Source organism: Rattus norvegicus, chromosome 11, assembly GCF_036323735.1.
Source record: "Rattus norvegicus strain BN/NHsdMcwi chromosome 11, GRCr8, whole genome shotgun sequence".
NCBI classification, from domain to species: domain Eukaryota; kingdom Metazoa; phylum Chordata; class Mammalia; order Rodentia; family Muridae; genus Rattus; species Rattus norvegicus.
Window position 1 is genome coordinate 51,753,790 of NC_086029.1, and position 8,310 is coordinate 51,762,099.

The 8,310-nt window shown below is 36.5% G+C and overlaps 1 non-coding gene across 1 annotated transcript; it reads right to left on the bottom strand.

The window, feature by feature from the left end:
* Positions 1-1,277: 1,277 nt before the first annotated feature.
* Positions 1,278-1,411, bottom strand: LOC120095759 (small nucleolar RNA SNORA17). Its single transcript, XR_005491549.1, has one exon. It is a non-coding gene; the product is annotated as a small nucleolar RNA SNORA17 (small nucleolar RNA).
* Positions 1,412-8,310: the final 6,899 nt, after the last annotated feature.

Here is an 8,310-nt window from a genome sequence, read left to right on the forward strand (position 1 = left end):
CAGAGCCAATCTGCAGTACTGTAGCAGGTTAGGGTGTGGTCAGCTCTCCATCTCCCACTCTCATACCCCGGGTCAGATGGCCCATGAATCCCAGAAGAGGGGTGAGAATAGTTCTCTATAGCATTAGATGTCAACATGTCCTAGGTGGCATCCAAGATACGGGATATCTGCCTGGACTTCGGCGGTAACAGATCCCTGATATTTCAGGGCCATGGACCCAGATGTGGTCTTTAATGGTAGCAAAGATCAGGACTCAAACATGGTTCTGGTGGCATCACGAGTTACTCACATCAGGATATTCCTTGAGACTCAATTTCTACTTCTCTTCATTGTGCACACATCCTTGTTTCTCTCTTTCTCTTCCATTTCTCCAACACTTACTTGATCCGTGGCACATGGAATATCTAAATGTCTGAGATCACCTTAACAGTGGTCTCAGGAGTGCTGTATCCCACTGGTGAATTATGGTGCCAGGCAGGGGTCATCTCACACATTTTCTGTACACCCTCTTCCCTCACCTGACCTGTCAGTGTCTAAATTGTGGTCATTTTAAGATGGCTTGCTGTCAACCACTGAACTGAGAATAGGACCCCTGTTGAAGGAATCAGAGAAAGAACTGGAAGAGCTTGAAGGGGCTCGAGACCCCTTATGAACAACAATGCCAAGCAACCAGAGCTTCCAGGGACTAAGCCACTACCTAAAGACTATACATGGACTGACCCTGGACTCTGACCTCATAGGTAGCAATGAATAGCCTAGTAAGAGCACCAGTGGAAGGGGAAGCCCTGGGTCCTGCTAAGACTGAACCCCCAGTGAATGTGATTGTTGGGGGGAGGGTGGCAATGGGGGGGAGGATGGGAAAGAGAACACCCATAAAGAAGGGAAGAGGGAGGGACTAGGGGGATGTTTGCCCGGAAACCGGGAAAGGGAATAACATTTGAAATGTAAATAAGAAATACTCAAGTTAATTTAAAAAAAAAGATGACTTGCTGTCCAGGTCCCTTGAAATTGGTCTAGTGGTCATCTTGAACTCACTCTTCTCCTGGCCTACCCAAGTGGCCCCATGCAAAGCTCATCTATTTCAGACTCATTTCAGCCCCAGGCCATTAGTCCCAAGCAAGTTTCCAGACAGGGTTCTTCTACTTGTTGGCTTTCTCCCGGTCCTGGGGGCCATAGAAACCTGCCAGGACACCAGTTTGGTAGTTGTCTCAGGTTAGCTCCATATCTGAGCCCTCTTATGCTGGACTGGTAGTCAGCTCAGGCTTGCTTTTTCAGGGAATTTTAGGCTTTTGAACATCATCCAGATGTTCAAAAGTCAGACACTGAGTTTAGACAGCCTCTCTCCTGTCTGGCACTTACTGACAGTTGTGACACAGCAGTTACACCTGCAATGAATGCTTTTAAGGACAGGGACTTATCTTTATTTTTAAGCAAATCATTTGATGTGCATTTTCAAGAAGGGTTTGGGAGCAATTTCATGATTAAGCAGAATTTTGCCTACTTGTTGAAATCCCTATAAACAGATTTTTAAAAAGGTGTCAATATTCTTTTTAATGGTAACACTAAATGTAGATTGTTTCCACATGAAAGGTGTGAGTTGAGACTTGAACCTTTTAAATAGATTAGATTTTGGAGATTTACAAAGACTGAATTATAAGAGAAATTTGGAGTTGTTTGAACTATTTAAAGTATTTGAAATGGTAAAACCTGTGGGACTTTTGTAAGATTTTTGTTTTGTTTTGTTTTGGTTTTTGTCAGATATTTTTCTATTTACTTTTCAAGTGTTATCCCCTTTCATAGTTTCTAGTCCGTAAACCCCCTATCCCATTCTTTCTCTCTCTTCTTCTCTGACGGTATTCTCCCATCCAACCACCCATTTATGACCTTTATTAATATGAGGCCTTAGGAACAAACCAAAAACAGGGAGACTATCTCTTAATAAATGATGTGTTTGTGTTTAAAACTGGCAAGGGTCAACTGTGCTAGCTAATTTTATGACCACTTGACTCAAGGTAGAATCATCTTAGAAGAAGAACTCAAATGGAGAAAGGCATTCGTGAAATCTGGCTATAGGCAAGAGTAGTATAAGACATTTCCTTAATTAGTGATTGATGTGACAAGGTTCAGTCCATTGTGTGTGGGGGGGGGTGATTAACACCTTGGACTTGCAGTCCTGGTTTCTATAAGAAAGCAAGCTAAGCAAGCCATAGGGAACAAGCCAGTAAACAGCTTCTGCTTCAATTCCTGCCTTGGTTTTCCTGCCAGTTTGAGTTCCACTCCTTATTTCCTTCAAAGAACAGACATGGAATAATAATAGTAATAATAGTAATAATAATAATAATAATAATAATAATAATAACAATAATAATATAAAAAAGGAACCCTTTCCTCCATAGCTTGCTTTGCTTACAGTGTTTCATCATAGCCACAGGAAGAAAATGGTTATCAGCTGTCATTACATTGCATAGCAATTAATTACAAAACTAAAAACAACTAATAATTCTATACACTATTCAAATTACTTTTTAAAAATTCATAGTCATGCAGCACAATAAGGATAGAAACAAAAGAAAAAAGGGAGGGGGAAGGAATGAAAGAAGTAAAGATTTGGACAATTGTTTACTTAACCTCCCCTCTTTCTTTTGTTTCTATCCTTTCCAATCCTTCGGCCCTTTTAATTTGCATAAAGTATAAGCTTTTGAGTAAATTCCTCTATTCATAAAGGAGTAGCCCACTGAAGATTTATCTTTTGAACTGATAAAGTTATTTATGGAAGAAATAAGAATATTGAAAGAAAGTTTGATATCTAATTAAATAAATGACTTGATTGTAATGAACTTATTAATAAAGATATAACACGAATAGCTTAAGAAAGCCAGTCAGCTGCTCACCTATTCAGTCCCAAACACTATTTATCATGGTGAACTTCTTTATTGTAAGAATGGTTCAATGCTGAACCAATGAAGCTTCAGTTAGGATTTCGCACTTTTAGTATGAATTACCCTTTATTACCTTATCTTGCCCCCTACACATGCCCACTAAAGAAAAATAGATCAAAACTAAAGAAAAAAAACCTTGACAGAGTTGAAACTAGAAAACAAGAGCTTTATATTGACTCTGGTATATTTCCAACTTTATTGGTTGTTTTTAAGGATATGTGTTTATATGTGCATAAAATATATGTTAAATAGGACCCATCATGGTGGCTCATGAGGGGCAGAAGCAGGTAGATCACTGTGAATTCAAGACCTGCTTGCTGAACACAGTTTACAGTTAATTTTAGGTCCCTATTTCAAAAAAAGAAGCTTGTTCAAGTTCAACTAAAATAACCATACAGGACCAAACATCATTCCAAACTTTATATAGCCATGAAGCAATGTTACTTGTGACATAGTCAAAATCTCCTACTGAGTTTAAACAAAATGTGCAGATTCTTATAACAAAATTTCTGAGCAAAAAATTTTGCTCAGTGTATAAATTTTGTAGGTTTCAAAGGATGTTAAAATTCACAGAAAACAGAAATATCTGAGTCTGAGTTTAAAAAATGAGGCTGTTTCTTTGCATATGCAGCAAGGCACAGCTTTTCTTTCATGGAAAATTGAGTGGACTGCTAGTGGGAAAAATGGCTGGGACCCTTTATAATGGAGGGCTACAGGAATTGATAATGAGGAAGATGTTTCAGTCATAAGTCATATTTCTTTCCTGTGGTTTTTCCTTTTAAAATTGCCTTGTTTACACAAAGCAAGACAGGCAACCTAGGGATACAGGCTGTCTGTACAGACATTTCCTTCTGAGCTGATGATAAGGGTGAGCAAGGGTGTCTTTAATCTCATAACAGCATTAGTTTACCACCAAGGAGTTCTAGCAAAGAGTAACAAGGAGACAGTGTAACTTTATCATAAATTTTAAAATGTAGTATCATTAGTAAAAGTAACTACCACAAATTTTGGTTAGAAATTCTTTAGTTATAAAAGGAAAACCATATAAATAAAATTAAGTAAGTATCCAAAGTAACCACATTTTTAGGAGAAAAACTAAGATTTAAATGAACAGTATAGTTTGAAAGACAGAATAGTTAACCTCCATATTAAAACAGATATGTAGATGCTACTGAAATGTAAATTCCATTTTATTTCTTACAATTTAATATAAATAGATGTGTTCACATATCACTTAACATGTTAACCTATTTGCATTGATACACACTTGATACAATGAAACAGTTTGGAAAAAACAAAGTGATAAAATACATTGTAGTTATAGATAAAATCTTAATTAAGGTCATGAACTTTAGTTTTAGATGCTGTCAATCAATGATTATAATCTATCTATAAGTTATAAAGAATCTGTATTATCACTTTTAACTTATTTATGCACAGTAGTATTCTTTCATTGCTAATTAATTATTTTAGTCTCAGAAAAATATATTAAACAAATAACATGATAAGAGCTTTGACTTAAACTAAGTCTGGTCTTATTAGTAAAGTCTGGTCTTATTAGTAACTGGTCTGTATTAGTAAAGATTTAAGAATGTATTCAAGAAGAAAAATTCACAGATAAATTTATTTCTATAATCTCAATATTTTAGTTTGTGTTTTACCTTAAGAGAAACAAGAAAAACAAGGACAGAAAATGTAAAAGATGGCAATAAAAAAGTTTATTGCTCCGAAAAAAAAGAACCAAAAAAAAAAGTTTATTGCTAGCATCAGATACTTAATCTAAATTATATCCAAAACTGAAAACTGAGGCAGATCAATTGTGTCTGAAAAGGTGAAAATACTGTCAAGGAAGAGGGTAAACAAGAACATGGAGGAAGGGAATAGACTGTGCCTGAAGCAGCTGGTTTGAGGAAGAACTGAATAAGAATGAACAATTTAGGTATGACAAGGACCTTCGGGAAATGTTTGTTGCCTTTATTTTCTATAGATAAGAAGGACTCTTTAGAGAACTTAGTAGTAAGTGTGATGCTAACTGACTTGATATTGGATGGGGCTTTTATCAGAGCTATACAAACAAATTGATTAGTCCTCATCTCTTATAGAGGAAGCTTCTCTTTTTTTTACATAACAAAAAAAGTGAAACTGTAAAAATTCAGAACTGTAGAACCCAGTGCCAACTAATACATAAGTCAACTGCACTTGAGTCACAGATATCATGTAGGAGGGAGAGTGGGTAGAAAGGCCAGAATAGCCAGAAGAACAAGGTGTTTGTTATTATTGTGTATTGTAGAAATATCAGAAGATATACTCTTAAATTATCATCAGAATGACAGTCTAAACATGAGCTAAGTAAGGCTGACACTAGTAGTCATGTTAATGTTCACAGGAGAAATCCCAGGAGGACCCAATCAAATACAAAATCGAACAAATAAAACACTATGGGTAGGTAAAAATTATATCTACCACATCCTGACACATCATCCTCAAGTTTCTTACTTTGACCTACTTACCTATTTACCTGATATTCTGTAATTTTGGGAGCTTCATCCCTGATATACAGAGTGGTCTTTTTATGCTGAATCATTTAAAGCTATTTCCAGTATTGTACTTTTACATGAATTAGGAGAAATAGTCTTCCCCAGGGAAAAATAAATCAATCAATTGATTATACTTTAATATAATAGCAAATGATAAGATGTGAAGTCATAGTCATACAGGTATTATAATTACAGACTAAGCAAGATGGATTTAGGTATATTTTTCTTTCTTTCATACCTTCTTTTTTAACCTTTTTATTGATTTTTTATTTATTTACATTTCAAATGTTCTTTCCTCCTTCCTGATTTCCCCTCTGCAAAACTCCTATCTCATCCTCTGTCCTCCCTGCTCCCTTACCCAACCACTCTCTTCCACCTCACTGCCACAGCATCCTATTTCTGCTAGAGCATCAAGCCTTCACTGCACCAAAGAGCTTCCTTCCAATTGATGCCAGATAAGGAAATCCTCTACTATATACGCATCTGGAGCCATTGGTCCCTTCATTCGTACAATTTGGTTGGGGTTTATTCCCTGGGAGCAATGGGTTTGGTATCTGTAGACAGGATTGATCCCCAGGTTGGGCAGTGTCTGGATGGTCTTTCCTTCAGTATATGCTCCCTGTATTTCCTGTATGCTTTCCTTCAGTATATTTGTCCCTGTATTTCCTTTAGACAGAAGCAATTCTGGGTTAATATTTCTGAAATGAGTGGGTGGCCCCATCTCTCAACCAGGGGCCATGCCCAACCTCTAGATATGGTCTTTTCGGGTTCTCTCTTCCCTTTGTTGGGTATTTCAGCTAATGTCATCAATAAATGAAAAAAAATAGGTGACAAATTTGAAAAGGGGATTGGCATGTAAGATATATGAATTTGGAATAAGAAAATGGAAAAAAGATTTAATTATATAATAATATCCAAATAAAAGAAATTAGAAAAAAAATCCCAGTAGACAAATCTAGTTATAGAGAATCAGCTAGTTTAGTACAAGAACAAAAGTGGAAATGCAGTAATGCAGTTGCAGTAGAAATGGAAAATGGTTTTAATATACTTTAGAAAGCAAAAACTGAGATCAGTCTGTCTTTGAGCAAAGAATGTTAGTGCAGATACTTTCAAGAAAATAGAATGCCTCTGGGAGAGGTACCACTGAGATGTAATAAACATTCCAAGTTGGCTTAGAGGGGAAGGTGAGTTCACATTTGGATACTTTGACATTCCAGTGTCACCAAAAGATGAAAACTGTGTGGCCTGTGAGATAATGATGTGTGAAATTCATGTGAAAACACAAAACTGAAGATAATTTCTGATGACTCAGCAGAACAAGACCATGTCTCATACCAGGAGCTTAAGTTACTTTAAGTGCAGAATATGAGTTAATAGATCAAAGTTAGAAACTCGAGCATGTTGTGACAGGATGTGGTAGAGACTCAGTGTAATGTTTTCCCATGATTATCGTATCAGATAGAATATACAAATATAGAGAGCAGTACATGAGACATTTCTGACCTTACCATGAACTAAGCCTATACCTATTTTACATGTTCTATGATTTTTCAGTATCACTAACTTATTCAGTACATTTTGGACACTACACATATATACATCTCATATGAGTATGTGTAGACATCTCATATATATGTGTGTATGTATGTATATGTACATGGGTATATGAGTTTAATGGAGCATGTTCCTAATAAAAACATGAAGAAAATTAAAATTTTATGTGAATATAGAAAGAAAAATGTAATTTCATTTTAGAATCCGTGTTGGGCACCATCGGGAGGAAAAGGCATTAGTCCTGCCAAGGCTAGACACCCACAGTGTAGGGGAATGTCAGGGTGGGGAGGGGGGTGGTTGGGGAGGGGGATCACCCTCATAGAAGAAGGAGGGAGGGGGATGGGATAGGGAGCTTATAGACAGGAAACTGGGAATGGGAACAACATTTGAAGTGTAAATTAAAAACTATCCAGTAAAAAATAAATTAGCAATATATCCAAATTCACCCGCATTATGCACACACAAACACTATTTATACAATGGAATAAGTCCTTCTGTGAAAACTTGTTCGTAAGTTCTGAAAGATTCAGTAGAGTCAGTGTGGTCTGGGTCCTCCAGGGTTGCTTTCATCAGTCTCATGTCTCCTACGTGTCTCCTTTGGATGAAACCACAATAATCTAAGTTCCTCTTAAAGCTTCATTTATGTTTCCTTCATGTATCTCTGTGCTTACATTTAACTATAGTTTTTCACTTTCACTTGGTCTTCATATGGTCTCAGAATGCGTGATTATTCAACTTTGTTGAGTGCTACCACTTCTTGCTTTTAATTCTCTTATAGAATGTTCATTCTCACACATTCTATTCTATCCTCTTTCTCCTGGAAAGTTCTCCCTTGTCAACTAGGAAATTTCACATAGTCCCTTAAATGCTTTAAGTTTCTTTACTGTTTGTGTTTTAGTAAGTTCTCTATTACTCAGATAGAACCTTGACATAATCAAACTGTAAAGGGTAAAGATCAGAGCTTTCAGTCCAGGACAAGCTGACTCCAGTGCTTAAGCCAAGGTGATGTCTCATGGTAACAGTCAAAAAGGGAGAAAGGAAGGAGATAAGGTTTCACAGTACCTCAATTGCATGCATCTTAGAAATAATGGATCCATTTCCTGCCGATGGTACTATTCCAGACACTGTTCCTTTAACACAGTTATTTTTATGGTTCAAAATAGAAAAATCCATCCTGTCTGTAAGAGATTCATGTCCATTTGAGTATCAACAATAACCACACACACAAATTATACAATTTCACATCAATAGTGAGACAGACATTGAATGTACGTGCTGAA